Consider the following 24,955-nt stretch of genomic DNA (forward strand, 5'->3'; position numbering starts at 1 on the left):
TCTGGGCCAAGGGCCGGGGTCTCTTCTTCCTGCTGGGCTGTCTCTTGGAAAGACTTGGCATTTCTTCAGCCCTTGGCCATGCAATACTGTGACCCTGTGAGACAGGGATTTAGGGAAGGCAGTGAATGAAGCCACCAGATGGTGCCCTAGGTCCTCTCTGCTCCCTTTCCTGTCCCCTGCCTGCCCACATCCCCCTGCCAGCTCCCCGGTAGCCCCCAGACCGCAGACTCCCGGGGGTGGGTACCTGCAGCCATGCAGAACATCCCCAGCCATGGCTGTCTTCTACCCCTGGGGTTGGTGCCTCTGGCACCCCTCACAGCTCTGTGCCTTGGCCCAGGTGCCACCAGCACCTGTGAAGAGATGGGGACAGGACAAGTTCCCCTCCTTTGCATCCATGAGGTCTGGAGAAATAGCTTCATCGGATACCAGCGTCTTGGCACAGGGCTGCCCATGCGAGGGACAGGAGAGCGGCTGCTGAGACTATCGTTGGGTCAGACTGGCATCCGAAATGCAAAATTGGCCAGATGTTGGGGGCTGCTGGGAGCTGCCACCACTTTCTTTCACTGTTTGGAAATGGCATCTTATCTTTGGTTTGGGAAAATTTACTGGGTGTCCATGGTGAAAAAATCCTTTGCAGCATATGCTGCTCCTCTTCTTTGCTGTGTCAGGAAGCTGATGAAGGCTCAGATACCACTCTTTCTGTGTTTTGGGATTCTGTGGTGGTCAAGATTTGCTATGCACAGTGAAGTATCATTAAGAGTTTATAAATAAAAAAGGAGAAGGTGAGAGAGCACCTGTGACTACCTGATCTCCAAGGGAAGAGGAGAATGTGAACGTTCAGTGTCGTCTCTTGCTTGATGCTAGGGTAAGCCAGTCTCCACGTACTGTCAGAGATAAAATGTTTTTCTTTTTTAATGATAAAATAGAAATGCACGTTACTATTAGTAACTAGTATGTTACTAGGTACTTCACTGTTAATAACCAGGCCTTTAAGCTGCCAAACTGTGTTACGAGCTGTGGATCTGCAAGGTTCGCAGCACCAGTGCTGCAACAACACAGCCACCTGGGGACAAAGCGCGATGACACTTTGACAATACCAGGCAGGTTCCTGCGAGAAGTGACACAGGAGGGCAAGCTGTCAGCTCCTGAGGCAAAGACCGTTTAGGCAGGAGGGGAGGGCTCCCGATCTGGGAGGGAGTCTTTCTCCCCACCAGCTGATGAACCTCTCCTGGAGCTCCTCTTTTCCTTCAGCTCTTTGAAATATGTGGGTTGTGTCGTATCGCTCTGGGCCACATGAAAATTTGGATATACAGCTGGTAGGGCCAGGCAGGTCAGCTACCCTGCTTTAAGGAGTCAGAATGTAATTATCCAAATTGGAACAAGGTGAACATGGAAAAGCTAACATATGGGCTTCTTCAAAACGTTATGTCTTTTAATAACCAGTCAGGGCCTCTGGTTTCTATCCCATCCGAAAGATTTGTCTGCCTACAATTTTATGCAATGTTATCTGAGCACTTCCAGGGGTAATAATTGTACCCAAAATACCTGTACCACAGTGAGCTTCCCTCCCTTGTGAAGGAATTAGCCCTGTAATGCCGCTAACAGTGCTTTTGGCACTGACACGTCCCATTAAAATCAAAGATGTCAGAAGTCCTTGCAAGCTCAGTATGATGTTTCAGCTTCATACATGGAAAAAAATGGAGACTCAGGAGCTTAATGGAAACTCAGGAGGTTAAATGGCTTTTCCAAAATTGCAAGGGTCAGAGGTGAAGTTGTGAACAGAATTCAGGTTCCTTTGTTCTTATTTGTATCGGGTTGTCCAGGTGGGAGCCAGTAGCTGGGTAAGTAGAAGCTGCTGAGCTCCTTATAGTTTAGGAAAAAGAAAAGTTTCTTCCTGAGTCACCGGCACCGTTTTCTGCAGCACTTTGCTTTTCATTTTTGATTTCTTGTGCAGGTATCGATTAGGCTCACGTCTGCGTGGCTGAGGTCTGTTTGCTGAGGTAGCAGAGCTGCAGGAGAAGTTACTGCTCTCTTTTATGGAGGTATCCACCATTTTGGCAATAAGGAAAGCTCATCAGAGCCAAATTACCATAGACAGCGCAAATATGTATGCTGTAATTCCCCAAATAAATGTTTATGAAGGGAATGTGCTGGGTTGCTGCGCATCCACCCCATAGTCTTCCTGCTTGCTGAAGAAGTTCCTGAGCTTGTTGAGAGGGTTTAGGCAAGGAAGAGCAAATGGCTGCAGCTGAATTGCGAAGGCGCTCTCTGCTCCCGTGGAAGGGAGGCAGGGAAGTCCCTACCATCCCAACAGCTAGATGCTGGAGAAGAAGGAGGTGTGAGGAGAGGTGATAATGCTGACGATAATTACGTGAATGGAAATGCTTGCCATTCTTTTTAATGTTTAACAGAAACCACAGTTTTGAGGTGATGTAATTCCTGCTCGGTTGGGTTGTTTATTCAAGCAGTGCAGCGCTGTGCTAGCACATGGGGAAGAGAAAGTAAAACTTCACCTCGGCTTTTGCTCTCTCGGGATTTCTGTACGCGTTCAGACTCATTCGGGTCAGGGCAGGGTGTGAATCTGAAGTACAGCAGCTCTTCAGGCATGGCCCTCTGTACAGACTGCAGACTGCCCCTTTGCTAAGGAACGTGCAAAACACAGATGGGGGTTTTGAAGAAATGAGTTTAATAGAAGGAGCTGTAATTCTTCTTCTTCTCCTCCCCAAAAGATTTAAAATAATCTTGCTGTCCATAAAAATCAGGTTAGCTATTTTGGGTTCTTGCAGAGCTAAAATGAATGCAGCATCTCTCATTTCCAGTCATGATAAGTCACTAGATATCAATTCTTAATTGCTTGATTAATCTTGAATTTTCAGAGCTGACAGTGCCTGTCCTAGCACTTAGACAAGAGCTACATTCAAAAGAAACGAGAAAACACTTCCCTTTTTTTTTTTGTCTTCTTTAAACATAGCCCGCAAGGTAAGAGCATGAAATTACAGAGAGGTATGTAACATATGTTTTCCTGAGAAAGATGGGCCGTTAGGCAGAGTGCAAGTGAAACAGTCAGAGGTTCATGATAAATTAGGGGGGTGTGATGAATTAATTTTAGCATATGCTTCAGCAATTCATTCTCATTCATATCTCAAACCCAAATGTTAGTGCACTTCTATTTGCTGTATGCTTGTGCGTGTTAGGCCATGTTTTTCATTTAAATAAATAAACAGAAAGGTTTCCTTCATGAAGATCCTGACATTTCTATGTAGACAAAGGCCGTTTAAGGTCAATAGTTATGGGGGACTATACCTTTGAGTGCTTTGTGAATGGCTGGACTGATAATTATCACTGCACGTGCCCTCCCTAAGGGGTGTTGTTAAAAAAATATAGACCAAATAAGAAAAGACATTGAAACCCATTGTAGAACATTTATAAAATTGTTTGGGCTTTTTTTTTTTTTTTTTTTTCCTCTAGCGATGTGTGTGTGGCACATCCAGGATGAGCAGCAACATGGTATACCAGCCCTTGCTTGGGAGGAACATATATTATACTGTCAGGTCTCCTCTTCTGTATGACAGGCAGGCCAGGATATACGATGGCACAGTGTGATGTAAAGGTGTTATGGGTACAAGTTCAAGTTGACTTTCCTATGTTAGAAAAAGGACTTATCTTGATCTCATCCCTCTAACCAAGGAATAATAAAGCCTCTGATTTTTTTCATTCCAATTAACTGCTGCATCCGGATGCCACAGACTTCTTGGGAGAGGTAAGTGCTGTCCAGAACATCTACTCAAAGGTCTGTGTAATCCAAGGGAACGTTATGGTGACAATATTAAAACACAGGAGTGCCATCACCGCTGTTCTTACCAGATGATGAGCCAGCGACCTCTCAAGAAAATCCCAGTGGTAAAAGGGAAAAATTCTGACAATACACCTCCGCCCCCAACCTCTCTGAATACAGCACTCCCTCCATGGTTACCTGCTGGAACTAAGCATGATTATTTTGGTCTACAAGTGTCTCCAGCAATGGTGTAGAGAAGGGAAAGTTTCCATCATGTGCTGGGCTGAGACCTATGGCTCTGCAGATGTCCCAGTTAGTGGGCAGTTAAATGGTCCCAAAGGCATATTGTCCTCATATAATCCCTTCCTGCAGTCAGGGTTTCTTAAGTGGTTTCTTGTGCTCCATCCAGTCTTGTGTGAATCAGGTGATGGGAGCTCCTCTGGGATGCCGTCTTGCAGTCTTGTAGAGTAATGTTTCCTTTGCTTAATTTAATTTACATTTATACCATTTATACTCACTCAGACAACCCTAAACAGTCTTTCTCACTCCCTGGTGCTTCTGCACCCCTGAAGTTCTCATACGCAATTCCCGTGATGCTCTTCACAGCTGTTATTTGGCCAACCTACACACGCTGTAATCCCTTCCAGCTTTTTTATCATTTTATGTTCCTCTTTTTTTTTTTTTTTTTTATTTCCCTCCAAGTTGTTGACATCTAGCTAGCACCGAGTTGTCCAGAACTAAACATGTCTTCAAACTGCGGTCTCACCACTATATTAAAAAATGGGACTATTGCCTATATCTCTGAGAAGAGGTCTCTGCCTTTACAACCCCAAATTAAATTAACTGCATGATTTTTGCTGCCATATCACATTGCAAAAACATATTAAATCTGCTGTCTACTGTCTCCCTGAGGTCTTCTGGTATTTCTGCTTTCAGTGCTTGAGCACAGATGATTCCTCTCTTCACCTCAGTTTCTATCTTTCAGTAGCTCGTATGTTGTACCTACTGCCTTTTTAGACACGTGGGATCGTTCAGCGTTCCTCCTTGAGGAACAGCAGTGTGATTCCTTACACAGAAGTAAATTCTCTCTATTTTTTAGCATGAAATAGTCTGTCTCCACCATTTCCCCTCGAAGCTGTCCTGTGATAATCTGCCTCAGTGCAATTAAAAGGCACGTTACTCTTTTTGGTTTCCAGATTTTCCTATTTATAACCGTATAGAGCGCTGGCCTGTATGTTAATAATCTGCAACAATCTGTCTGAACGTCACATACTGAGGATCACAGGTTGAAACTCTTTTTCTGGAGAAAGGGAAACGCTGTTCTTTCCTTAGGAAGTTTCTGTCCTAAATGTCAAGAATACGGATTAGCTTTTCTTTGGTGGGGAATGACATATTAAAATGTTGCTTTGTGCAGGAGACATCTTTCTACGGGTGGCTCAATGCTCTGAAATTAACTTCCCTGGGAAATAAGGTCTATCACAGAAATTGCCATCGTCCTCATTTTCTCTGGTATAAACGCAGAGCAACGTGAATAGAGGAAAGGAAAAAAAAAACACCTCACGAAACAGAAACATTTTGCTCCATGCATCATTTTCTTCCTGGGGAGAGAACAAGAAAAAGAAAAAGAAACCCTCCACGTGACAGATGTTAGATCAGCTAATGCAGTCCTAGAAGGTACTTTGATATTACATTTATGAAAACAGGGTAAGAATCGATACAGAACAGAATACATTTTATCATATTCTATTTCACAGATAAGAGAATCTGGAAGAATTGGTTAAAGCAGGCAAGACATTAAAAGTAAAAGTGGTGTTGTAGCCGTGATGGTCTAAAGATCCTAGGGAAGCAAGGTTTGTGGTGAAAGGTAGTATCTTTTATTAGATCAACTGATAGAGCTGGAAAAAGCAAACAAGCTTTTGGGCTCAGGGTCTCTTTATCAGATCTGACAGAAAGCAGCAAAATTCAAGCTAACTACAGGTTAGATGCAATTGCTCTTAGTTTAATCTAATTATATGAATCAATTTGACCACTTCAGAAAAAAAAGGAGCACCTATGGAGCGGAAAGGGGTGTGAGCAGAAGTGACTGACAGGCTGCTGGTTCTCTGCTGGACCACTAGCGAAAAGGGGTTGTTTGTGCTGGTGACAAAGGGAGAGGTCAGCAGGGAGGCTGTAATGGGCTAGGAAGCCAACACCTCCGTTAAATCCACGAGCTTTAGTATCCAGGGATTATAAGTTTTAATTCCAAGCTTTATCTTTTGGGAATATTTCGTAGGTCTCCTTTGGGATGAGGATCGAGGGGTTTGAGTTGTTGCTGTCTGACAAATATTCTAATGACGAGTGTTTTTGTCCTTTATTGGCTGGCTGTACACGCTCGTTCTAAGACAGCAATTATTTAGTTTCATTCACATGGTTTCTGTGGGGGTATCTCGTGTGCTGGATGAAGTGATGAACTGTAGAGATTTGCGACGAATACATGCAGGAACAAAGAATTTTGGCGGTTTTGCTGTGGGAGGAAGGGCATTGATTATGCTGTCTGTGGAGCGGTACTGGCGTATTTCATGTTTGATGCTCTGGCGGTATCTGGCTCTATTTCATGTGTTTTCATCTGCGGATTTGCTTCCTGTAATGAGCTGGGAAAGGGAGAGCCTGAAGGTTAGCAGAAGAGGCACTGGGAGAAAAATCTTTCAGAGACAGTAATTTAAAAGATTATTTTATGTGTGGATTTTAGTGTGGAATATTATCGCTATCAGGGGCACGTGGTTGTGGGAGAGGAATGCTACAGTAGAGACGCTAAAATAAAAAGCAGAAAAACAAATTTGCAGAAAGCTAATGTGGTGAGAGGCTTTGCCAGTCCTTGTTAATTTTGGTTGCACTAGACAGACGCCAAATAAACCTTGATCCCTTGAAAAGTGATTTTCTAAAATTGCTGTTGTTGCTGTCTTATCTTCCTTTATTGTAGTAAATTTGTATCTGTTTCGCTAGAAGAGTGACCTTGCTGGATAAAGCAGATCACCAGCGTTCCCCTCAGAGCAGGTGCAACAATATCTGCAGGGCTGGCTGAATCTCACAGCTTCTTGGTGCATTTTGGATGGCTGCTGGTCTTATTGCATCCGCTTTATAGAGGAAGTTTTATGGTCTGTAGGTTCTTGTGTATATGCTAGCTTGCAGGGTGCCATTTTTTAATGTCAATTGCAGTGTCTAGAAAGCTGATGCCCGTGTAGGAGCAATCTTGGGACTGACTAGAGCAGCAGGGAAGCTGCTCATTGAATTTGCGGTTCTGTTTGATGAAGGAGTCCGAGCTTTTCTGAGCTGCCTGCATTTCTGATGGAAATGTCATCTGTGTTTCCTATATACGGCCTGGCTCGGTGGTGTAATGTTTTTGAGACTTGGCTTGTGGAGAAAAATGGCATATCGGGGCATTAAAGAGCTGCAGAAAGGTGATCTTTCTCTGCCCCCCACTTAGAGCTTGGCAAACAAAAGGAGATGACTAAATACTGTCTGAAGAAGAGAGCTGGATGCTTGCTGCATGATGTAGCAGATACGAAAATCTCACATGGTTCAAAAAAAAAAAAGACTGAATGCATTTAAGAAAAATCCTTTGGAAGCTGTTAAATACGAAGACCCCAGCGGTGGGTCAGGACGCGCCTGACCGCAGGATCACTAGGTCACGGGGGATTCTTCTGGGGCAGCGTTGCGGTCCGCTTGTTGGAGCCGACGGCCTGTCTTAGGGTTTGTCTGTTCAGCGCTCTCAGAGGCAGGATGCTGATCTGACTCAGTACTGCTACTTCTCTGATCTCTTCTAGAGAAAACGAGGGGTTTTCCTCTCTTTTATTGCGAGCCCCAACTACAACGCACATAATTACGTTTTTATTTACTTTCCAGGCTGCTGCGGCAGGCCCGGGCCTATGCATCAGGGCCCGAAGTGCAGCAACAGCAGCCTCAGGAAGGGATAAACCCACTGGGGTCAGGGGGCCGTTTTACCCACTGCTCCCCCACGCTAACGGAGGCCGGCGAAGCCCCTGCCTACCTGACTCCCCTGCGGCCCCCGCAACACCCCGCTGGCCGTGCGGCGGCCGGCGCCTGCCCCGCGGCCCACCGCGGCTCCGTTTGCCCGGCCGCAGCGGGCGAGCGGGGGCCTTCCGGCCCCGGAGCGGGCCCTGCCGGGCCGGGGCAGAGGCCGATCCCACCGAGGCCTCGGGGGAGGGCCGGCCCGCGGCGCCGCCTCCTCTCAGGAAACGGGGGCGAGAGCGGGAGCCGGGGGGGGGGAACGACACGACGGGGCGCAGGGGCCCGGGGCTGCGCCCTCCCCCGCCGCCTCCCCCTCCAGGCAGCGCTGTGAGATGCCAGAGCCCTCCTCCGCGCCCGGCCCTGCCGAGGGAGCCCGCCCCGCCGGCGGCTCCTCCTCCTCCTCCCCCGCCGCCGCCGCCGCTCTGCCAGCAGCCAGTCGGGCCTGAGACCCGCGCCCGGCTGCGGGGCCTTCCCTGAGCGCCGGCGGAGGGCGGGCAGGGGAGAGGGGGGGGACAACCAGCAAGGAGAAGCCCCGGAGACCGAGCCCGCCGCGTCACATGAGCTGACAGGATCCGTACCCGCTCCCCTCCGCGCAACAAAGAATCGGGAGCCCCTCTGCCCGCCGCGGGACGGGACGGGACGGGGCGGGACGGGGCTGCCATGGGACCCTGAGGGCCGGCCCCCACAGGTAAGCGGCGGCCGTTACGGTTGCCCGCCCGCCTCACCTTGCGCGCGAGGGCGCCCCCCCACCTGGCGGGAGGGGCGGGGGTCTCGCCCTGCCCGGGGCGGCCGTGGGGGGAGCGGCACCCCCTCCTCCTCTCCCCCGCCGGTTCTGAGGTGACTTCGGTAATCTCCTGGGGTCTCTGTCCCGCCCCCCCTCCCCCGGCGTGCGCGGCCTTTACTGGCGGGTTGGTTTGTTTTTAAGCGGGCCGTGACCCGAGCTCTCCACGCGCCCCCCCGGGGACGGGGCGCTGCGGGAGGGGGGGACCCGCCGCCCTCGCCTCTCCCGTTCCTCAGCCGCCTTCCCCGGCTGTGAAGGACAGGGCGCTCCGGTGGCCGGGCCTGCCGGCGGCGGGGACAGCGGGGCCGGCTCGCTGGGGCTGCTGAGAGCGGGGGGAAGCGCTGATGCTTCCCGCAGGCCGCCGCTCGTCCCCTCCCGGGGGTTTCTACCCGGCTGTCTGCGTGCAGCCGTCGTTAATCTCCAGTTCCTTCATATGGTTTTCTTTTTATGGCGAGCAAACAGTTAACGTCGTGCGGTTTTGTGCATTGCTTCCCCCCTCCTTCCCTTCCCTTCGCCCATCTCCCCCCCCCCCTTGGACCAGCACATTGTGACCTTTCTGGCTGTTAAGAAGAATATTAAGGTGATTTTTATTTTTGTTAAAGCGCCATCCTGCTTACGAGCTGCCTTTCCCAAGCCAGATTACTGCTGTCGGTGGTAGGCAGCCCTTCACCCACCCGGGATTTGCCCACCGGGACCGTGACTGGAAGTTGTTGACAGCGGCGGGGGCGCGCACATGTGCGGCCTCGCAGCCACCGAGGTTTACGGCTGGAAACTCCCGGTGGGAGCCCAGGCAGCGGCGCGGCGAGACCCGCCACCAAGTGAAAAATACCCCGGCAAGGCCGGCGTCTGAAGCCTCTTCTTGTTTGGGAAGCACTCACCCCTGTTTTTGCTGCGTGAGGGTGCTGAGAGCGTGGTGCTGGAAGGGGTGCTGGGGGTGTAGAGGTCAGGAGAAGTTTGGGGGTAGGAGAAGGGGGTGCCGGGGAGGTGGGCTGGGGGTGCAGGAGGGGCTTGCAGGGAGCTGGGGTGGCACGGGGGCAGGCTGGAGGTCGGGGGAGAGCGGGCAAAGGGAGAGCGCGAGTGATGGGAATGGGGAGCGGTGGACAGCCTGGGCAGGGGGCTCAGTCCCCCGAGTGCTCTCTCCTTTTTGTGTGTATGGCACGGTGTGATGCTGCTGAAGGGAACGGTTTTATGTGTGAAGGTGATGGTTTTGTTATTTTTTTTTTTTATTTTATTTTTGACCCGCAACCCTCTCTGCTGTGATACGAAAATAATCTGCTCCTGGGCACGGCTAGCATCTTCCTTCATACGCCAAGCGGCCACCTGGCTTGAGTCTTAACACAGGCGCCCGTTAACACTGGCTCTGTCCAACTGGGAGTGTCCCTGGGAAGGAGTCTTCCCCTGCGCGGTTATCTTGGCTTGCGGGGACAGAGAAGAAACCACAATTCCTTTTTAGAGGGAGGTGCTAGGCTGGCCTTGATACTTGTGTTAAATCTCTTTAAGTCAAAATTAAACATAAGTAAAGCTACGAGGTGAAGAGAAACAAGCTACCTGCTGCCCTCTGGGTGCCTGGTGCCTGTGAGGGCAGAAACAGCCCCGGCGAAGCCATTTGTGTTCACGTGGTGGGGCAGGACTGTGGTTGAAGCAGCAGGAAACTGATTGCACACCAGGGAAAGCTGTGGGCAGAGGGGAAGCTGAGGGTGTGTAGCACCTTCCAGTGCAGCTAATGTGTCCCAAAATGTTTCACATCTCCTCTCACTGCAGGCTTCGGAAAGAAAGGGGGTGCGTGAGCGAGGAGGTTGGGCAGATACTGCTGTCAGCCTGTACTGTTCAAAGACTAGTGTTAGCCTGCTTGTGCCACCCCCACCCCAGCGCTTTTAAGGAGTGGCATTGGGGTCCTTGTTGGCGTTTTTCAGGGTGAACCTGATTTGCAAGTTCATGCGTATGTTCATGCAAGAAGATACCCAAAACCCGGAGTTTATTTTTAATGAAAGCCACGAATCTTATGTAGTGTGACTTCAGTTAAAGCAGCAAATGCTCCAAAATATGGGACAAACCCATGAAAACAGGCAATACTGATTTTAATTGCTCATTTTTCCCCAACCCCTTCTTTTTCTAAGATTTCCACCCTGACTCCCCTCCCTTTGCGGGTGTTTCTTGGTCGTGGTGGGGAACAGAAGAGAACTTGTCAATGGCTAGCTCAAATTCTGCTGATTAGCACTGAAAATATGACTGGTTTTTAATGTAACGGGCTGTGCCATGAAGGCCTGGAGTGGGACCCTGGCTGTTTGGTGTGGGTCATTAGCTGCAGTGGAAGACTAATGACTGTGGCTGACAACTTGTGTCTTCACAAAATAGGAGAAAAGGTTGGCTTTTCCCCTAAAGTGGATGGGAGATTTGAAGTGAAAGTTAGTTCATCTGTCCCTTCCCTTCAAAAAAATGTACAGTACATTCTTGGAACTGAGTCATCAGGTACAATTTATTTCAAGTGTTTTTAAGCTATGGTGAATTTGATGCACTTTGGCCACATGCTCACTGGAAATTGTAAGACAGTCTTGCTCAGATTTGCCCTGGCTGGGCTCGAAAAGGCGATGGGGGAGTTTCCTTGCTGCGGCCTTTCTAGATCCAAGCAGAGCACAAGCGCCTTCAGGGCGGGTCAACTGCCACACCATGCCCTCTCTGCAGAGGTGGTATAGGAGCAACGTAAACTATCCAGACCCATCTTTCTGGGCTGCCTTTGCTGACAGGGGTGAGCTGGCAGCAGGTGAGGTCGGAAGCAAGAAGGGGTGGAATGTTTTGATGCCCTGTGGTCTGAACAAACTGGGAAGGCTCTTGTTCATCAGCCAAGCTTGTGCCCAGGGTGCTGCTGCCTCCTCCTGACAGACCAGCATTACCTTTTGACTCTCTCTGAGCTGTGCTTCTTGAGAGGTGTAGCACAGGGCTGGATACTTGATGTGCGGGGGGGCAAATCCTCCCCAAGTCACTTTGTAATGGTAGTCATAACAGGGATGCACAGCTTCAGGAATGATTATTAGTGTCTGATGACCTGGCCAGGATTGTGTAATGACACTGAGTAAGAGATAAAAGGTTTTATATCCCATAAACTTGCTTCTCACTTCAGGGTGAACCGCAAGGCTTTTGAAAATGTGTGAGTTTGACAGCTCTCTGGTAACTGCAAATAGGTGCAAATGTTAATCGGTTGAAACAAGTCCTTAAAAATAAGAACAGACAGAGATGCAGGCTATAGGCAGGAAACTGAAAGAAGAGCTAATTGCTGTTTTTTTGGTGTATTTTTAAAATTATGTTTAAACCTGCATATATGATTCTGCGAGTGACCCAGCAGCTCCAGCAGTTTATTCATTTATTTAAAACAGCTTTGTAGTTCACCTTGAAAACCACTTCCTGCCATATGGTTGTATTATTTCCCTATGCCACGTTTTTTGCTAATTATCAAGACCATTTGCTTTAAAATAGGTGTTTTTAATTTCACAGCCTTGTCTGCCTCTCCTGCTTGATCCTGCCCTGGAGTCAAGAGGCTGTGTCTGTTCATTCTCCATGGCAACAGGCTGTGATTTACTTATTTCAATTTAATTAAAAAGCAGCTATGAAATTCTAGGCATCTTATATGTTCCTTATATTAGAAAAATATCAGTGGATCAGTCTCCACAACAGATCTACCAACCTCAAAAATAAAATTCTCAGCCTGAGCCACTGGTTTCTTTCCCAGTCCATCCCCTTTGGAAGAGTTTAGGAGAGGGAGGAGTGCTGTGGCCTGCCCTCAGGTAGAGCAGATGGTGACTGCTGGACTGGGGTTGAGGTAGGCGTCGAGTTCTGGACTCCCGTAGCATTGCTGTTAACGTTGGGGTGCCAGTTTAAACCACAGGACTACCTGTTCAAGCCCATTAGGTCACCTCTCTCCTCATGCTGTTGTAGTGCAGCTGTTGGGAGGTTTGGGGGCTTGATGGGTTGGCATGAACAACCCAGACCTTGCCTGGAAAGGGGAGCATGGGTTGCGTGCTCTGTGCATGGGCTTCTGCTTGCTGGGGCAGGTGCTTTCTGCAGCAGCTACATCTGCTGAGCCATTTTCGGGGCTAGTGTGAGGTTACGATGCCATTGCAGGCTTGGGTGAAAAGGGCACAAGTATCAGTGGGCACAAACATCTGTACTTGCTGCAGTGAAAATGCAGAAAATGGCAGTTCTGCTAGAAATGTTATTGTGTTTATCAGCTCTCCCCATGTGAGAGATTTTACAAGTCCAAATCCTTTGTGTTGTGTTTGTTTTTTTGGTCTGTCTTGAAGCCTATCTGTTTTTTGATGCGTGCATGATACGGCTTTTGGTTTTAAGCTAGTCACAGCACAGAAGCCCACAACGCCCTGTTGGTTTAAGCGCACCTGGTATTTGTATGCAGGCTAGAAATGAAGGCCTTAATCCTAAATTAGTTTTCCAAGCACTGTGCTTGTACAAATACTGGTTTGTGTTAGTCAGGGATAAGGAAATGTACAGGCAATGACAGGCGGTTGTTGGCTAAAGAGGGGACAGTGTCAGGAAAGGATCTTAGGGATGGGTGGAGGAGTGTGATGAATTTACTAACCTACAGGTGTTAGGTTTGGTAGTAAATGGATGGAGTGGAACCAGTGTAATTACGGGGTGCCAAAATTAACACTCCTTTTTGTCTTCAATACCGACACCCCAATTCTTAATAGCATTACTTCCCCTTAAAGAGACTGTTCAGATGACTTGGCCGTCGGAGTACCTGCGTGCCGGTGGTGTTTTTTTCCTGGGAGAAGCTGGGCCTGCTGAGTTGTGTAACTAGACTCAGGTGCTATTTCTGAGCTCTGCTAATGTGTAGAAGAAGAAAAGTTGGCTGTGCATTTTTATTAAGCCTTAAGGAGCAGTTATCAGAAGAGTGCCTGTACAAAACTGCACTTTTTTTTTTTTTTTCCTCTTTAGTGTTGCTACTCCTCATGTGTTTTCAAAGTCACTGCTGGAGATTTTAACAACAGATGTAGATTCTTGCTCCTCCTAGCCAAGCCAAAGCCATTGAGGCTGTGGCAGAAAATGTTGGACTCTCTCCTGGCTTGCTTATCTTCATCAATTAAAATTATGTACAGAGTTTGTAGCTGCAGATTCCTGGTGATCATGCACCAACCGGGAAGACCCAGTCCTCTTTGAGTCCATGAGGTTAGCAGTTAAGTATGTGTTTACTAGTAAAGCGAGCATGTTTGGTTTATGGGATGCTGAGTGGTAAATCTGAAATCTCATGATGCTGTTCCTAATAAAAATAGAATGAAACCAAGCAAAACCTCAAAGCAAGCTTTTGTTTGTTACTGTATTTAAGCAGATACATTCAAGGAATTTATATCCAACTGGTAACATCCTTAATTCTTTATTACTGGTTTTACTAGAGTACAGGCATGATCTGTATTCTTTAAGAGTTCATCTATTCCTCTTGCTTATCCAGCTTTGAAGTAGACCTCGCTGATATTAATTTCTGTATAGCCTGTAACCTCATCTATAAAATGAAGGGAATACTTCATACAGGCAGCTGTGAAGTTACATTTATTGTCTGTAAATTGCTTTTAGTAATTGAGCAGAGGAGGTGGAGAGGAATAAAGACAGTGGAGTAATATGGGCTTGGGGTTTTTTGTTGTTTTTTTTTTAATCGAAAAGAGCTGCATTATTTTTGTTCATCTGATGATGTAAAAGCTGATGGGGAAAGAAAAATGCTTTATCAAGAGCACCCTGAAACTAATTGTTAAGTTTGTAATGAAAACAGACATTTCTGAGTATAATGATGAAGGTAGCCATCTTGTTTGATAATAACGGCGTCCAATTTAGAAATAGGCACAATTATTACTGGAAATCCTGCCGTACCTCTCATCTTTCTCTCTGGTTTGGGTCTGCTCAGTTTTAGTGTCAGTCTTTACCTACATGGCTGCCTTCATCATCCAGTTCAGAAATCCTATTGGTAGGTAGAGCATAATAATAGCTAAAACTCCCTCTTTTAAGATTATTAGCAAACACCTCTATTGCAGGCTTTTCAGCTAGGCCCCTTCTTTTGTGCCGACCGGTATACTGGTTGGGTGAAACCACAGTTGCATGTGGGTAAGGATGGATTTTTCTTGCTGTGGCTGAACCAATCTAACCACTTGTTCCTTCTAAGAGGGGTGGTCATGCCTTGCTCGTGGCTCTGTGGCCGTATTCCTTGCCTTGTGCCCACTCTGGTGCTAAACGGATCCAGCTTGTTCAGCTTTCAGAAAGCTGACTTGCCCAAAAATATCAGAGTGAATAGTTTTCTTCTGGGACAGAGAGCTGAACCTGCTCACCAGGTTCAGGCTAGTATCAGAGCTGCCGCGCAGGAGGGGCAAGATTTGTTTTGCCAGCAGTGAAAGGTAGGGAATGAAAGAAAGGTGGAAGTGGGGCCCCCCTTTTTTGGCAGCAGTGAACTATTAGCCTGGTTCAGCTGTAATGTGAAACCTCGCCCTCAGCCTTCATTTTCAGGTCCCTCCCTTCCCCTCTGCTCCTCTCATTCTTTCCCCGGGATATAGTTGTGTGCGTCCAGACGCTGACTCCGTTCCCAAGCAGTATTTTCAAAAGGGGAAAAAAAGGGTAAAGGCTGAGTCTCACTGCCTCTGCAGTAAGAGACATACCATAGTTCCTGAGAGCCCATTGCTAACAGCCCAAGAATTATTATTATTATTATTAGGCTCATATATTATTATTAAAGGGCTAAAAAATAGTAGCCATAACCCTCCCCTATGAGAGGGCACAAGGAGACTGCCTGAGGAGGTAGCTGTAGGCTGAGTTTGTGAAAGAGCTTCCCCAGATGTGGTGATGGTGGCTGTTTGGACAGAAGCCTCAGAGTTGGTGGGACCGGGTGGTCCCTGAGGCCTGGGATAAATAGCAAGGGCAGGGAAATGTCTGGAGAATTTTCTGCATGCTCGTGGTGAGCCAGGCCTGAAGTTGGGCACCACAGCACCAGGAGGGAGTCTCTCCATCGCTGAACTGTGACTTGCAGTTGCTCCTGGTGCTACTGCCTAATTTTCAGGCACCAGCAGAAATTGGGAAGGCCTTGCGGGACACTGCTGTGGTATTGCAGAACGGTGCCATCTTGCTCCAGGGATGCAGTGAAGCCAGGGAAGTCCTGAAGCTCAGACTCCGTGAGAACTGGCCAAGGCAAACTTTGCTTCAGTTGACCAGCATGAACAGTGTTTCTGCCTCAGCCTTGCCGTTGATAGATCGGTGTATCTGCATTAGCCCTTGCTGGCTGCGGGGAGGGAAGGATGTGTCACCTAACGAGATGCATGCCCCAGCATCTACTTAGCAGGGGCACGGTGCAGGTCAGAGTGTGCATTTGGGAGACTAGATGGAGGCGTCTGTTGCCCTGCAGTGATTGCTTTATGGCTAAAGGAGCAGATACTGTGTCTGTCTGGTGAATTTTATACAGCATGAAGGTGAAGATGATGTCAGTGAAGAGTAGTGTGCCAGAGGCAGCAGGATGCAGTGAGCCTCTGTGTGTGTGGACCGACTGAGCGGCCGTACCTGGCGGGAGGGGCAGGTTGCAATCAGTGTGGTGCACAAATTGGAAACGTTTGTGCAGCCATTTTTCAAATAAGGAAAGTAGGGAGGGACGAGGGAATTTGCTCCAACTTGAGAGTTGTTAGAGATTTGTTTCATGCTGTACTGCAGTTGGTTGGGTTTTTTTTAAAGCGTTTAAGCCTAAATTCTTCTCGTTGGTATGTGAAGACATTATGGCAAGAGAGATTATTGTAGGGTTGTGTTGCTTTGCATGGTAAGATTATACACTGGGTGGCTGTTACAGTGGATTTGTGTTCCAAGGATGGAGTGAATAAAGGAAAGAACCAGTGTATTGATATTAAATAATGGTGCCACTGGATATACTGAGCACAAAGTGTCTTTGTTTTCAAGGATATGTTTTTTTTAAAATCTGACACACTTATAAGCCAGCTGCAATATTTTTTTTTTAAGACAACATTTATAAGAGAGGGGGCAATATAGAAAATGCTGTAAGTAATCTCATTGAGAAGTGTGTTTTTCTTCCATCTCCTTGCACATGCGTGCAGCCTCTGGGGAAGATGTTAGTGAAGGAGCTGGATAATCGGGGTCTTCTCCGGAGCTGCCATTGTTCTGATTGATGTAGTGGGTATTAGCTGGGGGACGTGTACAGATGCAGGGGCTGTCTGGGGTTTCATCTCTGCAGTCTCCTTTTTTTTTTTCGCTCCTTCTGGATAGAGATATGTATCCTGGCACTTTTGTCTTCCACCTACATCTCTTTCTCATCTCCTGTAAATACTTGCTGATTTTTTTTTTTTGTTCTTCTGGCAAATCTTCAATTGGGCTTGTAATGGGTGACTCTCCTCCTGCGCTGCTTAACCTGGCTCGTGATGATGGGTGTTCCTGTAAGCTAGTCTTTTCCTGGATCTCTTTGCTGAATTTTCATGCAATCTGCCCAGTCTGGGGCCTTCTCTGCTGTTGCGTTGGTCGCTCTAGTGAAGATCCAGGTATCGTAGCTGACTTTAGCAATGCTCCAGCTGCCCTGTGGAGTGCGAAGGAAAGCAGTGAAAGAAGCAGCCGTTCCAGGGCCCCGTTTGTCCTCGGACTGGAAATGCTGAGGGCACGTTAGAGTTCCTGTGTAGGACTGCAATAATTAAATAGTGCTGAGGGGAGAGGAGGGAGGAGAGCATGTGGTGGTCACTTCAGATAGATTAACAATGAGGGGCTATTATGGTGCCAGCAGAAGACATCCTTCTGTGGAAGTTCCTAGCCAGGAAATATTTTAAAAAGCTGTCCCAGAGAGTGAGAGGAAAGCCTGATAGGTCTGTGCTATAATTAATTGCCCAGATACCGCTGGAGGAGCAGTTTGGAGAAGGGAACTCATACGTGAGCTGGGTGTGGTGTAGACAGGGAAACGGGAATTTCCTGACTTTTGTTTGCAAAGCTTGAGCATAGAAGGAATTTTAGACATAATAGTGGAAAGATGGACTAAAATTAATAGGTAGTTCCTTTTTTTTCCCCGCCCCCCCTCTTTTTTTGCACTGCGTGCCCCTGGCTAGTGTTAGTTGAACATCAATTGAAGCAGTACAGAGCATGCTTGGGAACTGGAGACATTAAGCAGAAAGAGAGAGCGAATCTGATTAGCTCTGCTTTTCGTGCATTAAGCAGAAAGACGGGCTGAAATGTGATTGCAAACAGATAATAGCAGCAGGCTCCTGAGGCACCACCACAACCCAGCATATGGGGTGATGGATCTAACCATGCCGTAGAACCGTTTCTTGTAATAGAAGCTTCTTGTTTTTATGTTGCGGTTTCTGTTGTACTTTCTAATTATCCTATTCATCGTTGTCTGCCATTTTGAGCCTGGCCAGGCGGGATGGCTCAGCCCCCTGGAATGCGTGCCCTGCTGAGCACTTCTGCCCTGAATAGTAACCATAGCTCTGGTAGCCAAACGGTGGAAGGGAAGAGGTGCCAAGGCTCGAGAGTCCTAGCTATTTTCCCCCTTATTTCCAAGAATAATGGAAGTAACAGCTGCTGCTTTTGCCATGCTATGAAAGATGAGTGCTGGTGTTGCGTGTAAAGCTCTTAACTTCCTTCTGAGAGGGCAAGTATTGGGGTTTGCTGGGAGAAGGTTCCTAGTGACCTGAAAAAGGGGCATCTATCAGGACTACTTCTAAATTATAAATAAAAGCTGGCTTTGCTACACCAGCCACTTTCTCAGCACAGTAACGGAGATCCTGGAGCCACTTCCAGTCTGTGGCCTCTCCTCCACATGGAGCAAACGCAGCAGAGAAAACAGGCTGGCAGGGGCTCAGCCAGCACAGGCTGGAATTGGCGGTGCCAAGAGAGCATCCAGCATCCCTGTGTGCTGCTGGGGGAGTTTTCTGTGTCGATGTGGTGACTCCTTCCCTGAAACAAACTGCTTTCCTTTATCTCCACCCAAGGTTTTCATTGATGGAAAGTCTAAATAACCATTTCCAGAACTGGCGGGGATTGAGGGAATGCAAAGGGAATGCAAAGGGAGTGGGAAGAGAAGAGCTCTCTTTAAAATCTCTGAACAAAGCAGGGTAGTAAGAAGCTCACGCGTGTCTGTGTATATATGTATTTTAAGGCCAGAAGGGGCGGGTCAGAGTAGCGTTTCTGTAACCTTTTCTCAACTGTGTCTTGCCCTTCCTGCCTGCTGCCTCTCCTTGCCTGTCAGGGGACTTCCACTTCCTTCCCGATGACCTGCAGGGCTGCAGGCAGCCTCCCTGCCCTTGTGGCAGCTCCCAGCTCTGGCTCCGAGCCCAAGCTAATAATCCTGACAGATTTTACTGGCTTGTGCTCTGCTCCGTGCCTTGCTGTAGGGGAGACGGTGTGCGAGGCTGTGGTTTGCATGACTTTCGGCATCATGCTGGCCCTGGGATTCCACCCGGCGGCATCCGTGTGAAACTCAAACCTCGTAATAAGCACTGGCTGAGCCTCTGGTAGAGCCTGGCTTTGCTCAGTGAGGCCTCTTGCTTCCCTACCTGCAGGTGACCGGCTAGCACAGATGTCATCCAAACACACCTTCTAATTGTCTCTGGCTGTCCGGATGATTGCCAGCAGTATGGGGTTTGGGTGGAAGTAGGAGGTGTTGATAGCCAGGAAAGGAAAAATTCATCAGGTACCAGAGAGGGTAATGAAGATCTCCTCTCACCACTCTCCCCACGCATCAAAGCACACTTAAAAAAAATAGAGCGTTCATCTTTGACCCCCATTAATGGCTGGCTTGGTCTGTGTAAGAGTTTTATGAGTCTGCTGCTGCTCCCACAGAGTTTAATTATTTAGAGCGTGAGGTGGAGGTTTGTGCTTTCACTGCTGATGGTCCAGGGTTCAGGCCCTCCTGACGGGCCGGGGGGGGTTTGGTTACAAAGGCAGTCTGGCTGGGTATGCAACCGCTTGCTCTGAGGAGCCTAAGGGAGGCGCGAGCTGCAGCTGTGCAGTCGTAGTCAGGGCTGGGAGCGTATCCTTCTCTCATTGTGTGAGCTCCATGTGACTGCGTTGTGTCAAATTCAAGGTCTGTATCCTTATCTTCAGCGTACTTAATGGCCCAGACCTGAGATGCCTTAAAGGACTACCTGAAGCTGCCAGGCGGGCATGCTTCTGGCAGATCCTGCTTGTTGCTGAGCCTAGAGCCCCCCATCAGTGGTAGAGGCTTTAAGGGCTGGTGTAAGACTCTGGCAGCGATACCTGATTTATCAGACCTGGGCTACACGCCCTTCCCGCTCCCTGTGGTGGCATGCCTTCACCTACCTTCTTTCTGCTAACAGCCCCCTCCCATTTCCCCCAGCTCCTGCTCTGCACTGTAGCAACCACTTTTCCTACTGTAAGATCCTGTCTTCAGCCTGCTGCTGCCTTCCCTTTGCAGTATGTCAGCTTGTTCTTGCCTTCCCTACTTTTCCCCATCCAGCTCTTCTCTGCTGCTAATCCTCCCAAGATTTGGGAACGCAGTACAGATGTAAGGAACAACTGAGTGACTGACTGATGTGCCCAGAGACCTTTGTGCAGCTCGTGTTCCCAAACAGGCGGCCAGCCAGCTAGACCAGGAGTATTTCCTAGCTGTCCTGCTGACCATTCAGCCACATTTCCACTTCTAGTGGGAAGGTTCCTGGCTCCAGGTCAGTTGACTGGGACACGTCTGACGCGTCAGCTGGCCCACTGGAAGGGTCACACTGACGATGCTGGCCTTCCGGCCACCGCTGGAACGGGTCAATTCCTCTTGGGATTGTGCCGCTTCTTATGTTGGCGGGTCCTGAGGGCTTGCAGTGCTCATCAGTGCTGAAATGAAACAGCGGCAACTGTTTGGTACAAGACTGTAAGTGGATGCTTGTTTCAGAGCAAAAGTTGTTGATATTGGTGGATCTGGGTTTGGCTGATAGCAAAATGAATTTATGGGCAGACTGGGAAGCCTTGTTTAACGTGGAAGGTTCACGCTATATTTCTCGTACTGTGCCCGTTGATAATGAAAATGCCTATCACAGCAGACACCAAACTAGCGGGTCACCTGGTGTCTTGCTGCTTCTGAAGGCTGAGCTCGTTGTGCATGCTGGGGCTCACTGCTGTACTCTGCCTGCTGCCGTTTCTTACCCCCTGAGCTCAGGGACCGCTTGAACCTTCACCTTCTCACATCTTCTCTCCTGCCATCTCCTTGTACGTGCCTGATCTCCTGTTTTCTGCTGTAGCAAGGGCCTGTGCAGGCTCTTGGTTGCATGCCAATGGGCTCTTTATGCTAACCCTGTTCACCCTGGTTTATCTCTTCCCACTCCTTTCCCTATTCCTATTTAATTTCCTTTGGTATGGGACTAATGTTCCAGGTTGTGTTGGGAGACTGGGTTGAGCCGAGATGGCAGAAAGAGGGTGGAGGGGAGGAAGGGGCTTATACTGGCAGATGTAAGTTTCTGCCGTCAACTCGGTCTTTAATCTGTTGATTATTATGGACCTAGCTAAATCAGCTGGATCTGCTAGACAAATGCCAGGTGCTCTGTGTCCTGCCTCCATATTCTACTCTGTTTTTCTATTTTTTTTTTCTTTCCCTGAAAATTAATAGGATTCTGCCCATTGATGATTAAAACATCGCCTGGAGTTTTGGAATGGATCAGATGCGTCAATCAAATGTTACCACATTGCATCCAAAGAGAGGAATGCCATCCAGCTGGGGGTAGGGTCTGTTTTTTCTTTGCCCCCATCAGTGTCTAGAGTTATTGGAAACCTTTTTGGTTTTTTAAATGCAAGAATTTTTAATAGAAAGTACTAGTTTTCAAAATTAGTAACTTTATTGTGTGAAAACTTGACTGCATGCTTTTTTATTGGTGTGGAGCAATGTTGTGCCTCTTTATATTCAAAATGTTTATTAATAATCTTAAGGCTTTGCAGGGCTTTGGTAAAGAAAACATTTCAGTAACTACTTCGAATATTTTGGGAGGGAAATTTGGTGTTTTAAATGAAAAATAAATCTGTTCTGATTACTAAGAAAGATGAAAATAATTTAACTTTTTTCAGAAATGTCAAAGTTCAGGTCATTTGTCCCAGTTCTAGAAATTAATGTAAAACAGACTAATACCCCTGCATAAACTGTTCCCCTTGCAACAGGGGAGAGGAAGCAAATAGATAAGTAGGAAGCCACATCTCTTTGTGTGCTGCTTATGGGTACTTGGCTACTGTGACAGCAGGTATAGCGTGAGACCTGGAATGAAATAAAAGGTCGGAGAGAATGTGAATCCGGAGCCTCACATGGGCTTAAAGCACAGGTTGCAGCCTGAGCGGCAAACTGAAGTGGCTTTTTGGCTCCCTTCCACTTGCTAGTGCACGGCTACCCATTATCCTCTCGCTGGTATGCCACTTGGCTGTTTCAGCGGAGAGGCTGCAGAGGCAAAACACTTATCTGGCTCTCAGAAGTGGGATGGACTTTACAGGTGTTGTGGTTTAACCCCAGCCAGCAACTAAGCACCACACAGCTGCTCACTCACCGCCCCTCACCCCCCCATACCCCTTCTCCCCCGGTGGGATGGGGGAGAGGATTGGAAGGGTGAAAGTGAGAAAACTCATGGATTGAGATAAAGACAGTTTAATAGGTAAAGCAAAAGCTGCACACACAAGCAAAGCGAACCAAGGAATTCATTCACTGCTTCCCATCGGCAGGCAGGTGTTCAGCCATCTCCAGGAAAGCAGGGCTCCATCACACGTAATGGTTACTTGGGAAGACAAACGCCATCACTCCCAGTGCCCCCCCCTTCCTTCTTCTTCCCCCAGCTTTATATGCTGAGCATGACATCATATGGTGTGGGATATCCCTTTGGTCAGTTGGGGTCAGCTGTCCCAGCTGTGTCCCCTCCCAGCTTCTTGTGCACCCCCAGCCTACTCGCTGGTGGGGTGGGGTGAGAAGCAGAAAAGGCCTTGACTCTGTGCAAGCACTGCTCAGCAGTAACTAAACATCCCTGTGTTATCAACACTGTTTTCAGCACAAATCCGAAACATAGCTCCATACTAGCTGCTGTGAAGAAAATTAACCCTATCCCAGCCAAAACCAACACACCAGGTCAGGCATGAGAAGATGTATATTAGGGTTTGTGTCCAGAAGTAATACTGTTCCAGTGTTACTCGCTTGAAATGTGAAACACCTTACGCCTCACGTTGGTTTCCTGTTCTTGTTAAAATTGCTTTTGCTTTAGAAATGAAGGGTCTTAAAGCCGAGGGGTTTGACAGAGCATGCTGCAGAATGATTCTTTTCTCCTCAGTATGTAAGTTTCCTGAATGAATGATTTTGAAGTAAAGTAGTATTTCCCTGCAGAGCCTGCCTCTGTTAAGTCTTTAGACTGTCACAGCAACAGCCAGACTACTAGTGCCATATTAATAATTTATGTGTGTCCCTCATTTTGGACTTTTGTCAGTCATTTCAGCCTCGGCAGGCTGGGAGAGATGAGAAAAGCACGTATTATGTTTTGCTGCTGTTCTCTCTGCATATCTACTCAGGGTAGGCAAAGGATTTTGGTCTCCAGAGAATGTCTATCTGGAACCTTTTAGCAGTGCTAAATTTACAGAAATAATACCAAAAAATAGCATAACGGTGTCTCATTTCAGTCAGCTCTGCATAGGGTTGTACTGCTTGCATTGGACGTCTGCAACAAGTGTGGATCAGATGTTCGTGAGTTTTGCCTGGCTGCAGTAGGTGAGGGAGAGGTGAACCTTTTATGGGTCCCTTCTGTGGGATGAGCCCAGCCAGGGTTTTCCTGCGTGTGTGTAATCAGCCCCAAATGTTTCTGTGCTGCTGCAGCTGCACATAGCTTTCTTCAAAACTGGGCTTCATGTCCTCGATTCTCTCCCTTACCTTTCTTCTAAAAGGAGGGAGATGGTCAGGTAGTTTGTGTGTTTCCTGTGCAGGTCTTGCTTGAGGTGAGGAACAGAAGGCTCTCTGAGCCAAATGAAAACGGGCCTTCAGAAACAAGGCTGATGAGAGGGTGTTACCAGAGAATTCGGCTGGTTTAAATACAAAGTGTTAGTGAATTCTGGAGTTAACTGTTGTAGGCTTGTGCTTGGTGTTGGCAATCATCTGAACACCTTCCAGCTTGGCTGTCTACTGGGTACTTCTCCTTCAGATCCTGTTAGAAGCATGGCACCGCGTTTTGGGGAGTTTTGAAGGGCCACTGGTGTAGCGTGCATGAACTAATTGATGTGTTTCTGTGAGTCTGTGTTCTTGCAGGCAGATACTGAACAGTTTGAGTCAGATCGGTCTATTCCACGTGGTATTTAGCAAGCGGGTAAGTAGTTTGCAGGAAGTTGGAGAGTTCGCTCCCATCTGTTGCTTGTGGTCCAGCGTGGTTGATTCACCCCAGGCAATGGGGGACCCATGGGTTCTGTGCTGCTGGGTCATGGATGGATGGGACTGTCTAGGAGAGGAGAATGTTCTGCAAAGAATTTAATCTCTATCTTAAGCCTGAAATAGCTTTACTAAGGAAAGACAGATTTCTAGAGTAATTGCTGAGGGAAAACTAAAGTTTCTTTAAAACTGGATTACATTGTTTCAAATTCTGTTTTTGAACATCTTGGCTTGGAAAAAAGTTTGGCTCAAAAATTGCTGTGTGTGTGCAGAAGGATCTGCAGAAAGATTAATGGATAAGAAGAAACTTGGTCTAATTGTTTTGTGTTGCACTCATTAAAAGATCTTTTCATTTGAGACTGAATTTTTTTGCTGTGGTTTGTACCTTTGTAGTTCATACTCTCCTCCTGGATTCTCTGTTTTGTTAAGTCTCCCTGTATGTACAGTTTGAAGAAAACAAGATGTAACTGAGTTAAGATTTCTTGAACTTAAATTTTAATACTTAAATTGCATAGCCAAATGGCTTTGCTGCTGGTGAATGGTTATAGTTCAGAAAGAAACTAAGATGCCTTGTTAGACTTCAGATGTCTTGTTTGAAGCAATGAGAATTTTTTTCTTTTTCTTTTTTTTGGACTGGTAAGGGGGTAGAACCTTACTCCTGTCTCTGCACTTGCATGCTTCATCTAATATACACATGCATTTGTAACAAAAGACTTTTTGCAAAGCAGCACTTATTTCTTCTGCAAAACAGAGAACTGGGAAGCTGAGTTGGAAGACTCTCTTTCCTTCCCCCCCCCCTTCTCTTTACAAGAAGTTACTTTAAATAGAGAGCTGTTCAGCAGGTTGCAACCAGAATTCTATAATAAGATTTCTGTTCGCTCTCCCTACTTTTTCACATGCAAAGTTGTGGCTGTAATTATATGACAGCTGCCCTCTTGGCTGACATGCAGCAGATTGAACTGGGGATCTCCAGAGCTGAAAGTGTGAGCTGCTACTCTGTGAGCTAAAGCTCTATAGCTGGAGGCTGTAATGATCTATATCCTTC

The 24,955-nt window shown here is 47.6% G+C and overlaps 1 protein-coding gene across 3 annotated transcripts in view; it reads left to right on the forward strand.

Annotated features, from left to right (window-relative positions):
- Positions 1 to 8,118: 8,118 nt before the first annotated feature.
- TCF20 (transcription factor 20) overlaps positions 8,119 to 24,955 on the forward strand; it is a 130,813-nt gene continuing 113,976 nt past the window's right edge. Inside the window, exons 1-3 of one of the 3 annotated variants that reach the window (XM_087764621.1) lie at positions 8,352 to 8,471; positions 9,167 to 9,506; positions 21,145 to 21,255. The gene's annotated coding sequence lies outside the window, so the exon portion shown is untranslated. Of the gene's footprint in view, positions 8,472 to 9,166; positions 9,507 to 21,144; positions 21,256 to 24,955 lie in introns of all 3 variants that reach the window. The other 2 variants (XM_087764620.1, XM_087764625.1) reach the window with 2 other exon arrangements.

This window comes from Nipponia nippon, unplaced genomic scaffold (assembly GCF_047370975.1).
Source record: "Nipponia nippon isolate SJK-2023a ecotype South Korea unplaced genomic scaffold, ASM4737097v1 scaffold_3, whole genome shotgun sequence".
In the NCBI taxonomy this organism is placed as follows: Eukaryota; Metazoa; Chordata; class Aves; order Pelecaniformes; family Threskiornithidae; genus Nipponia; species Nipponia nippon.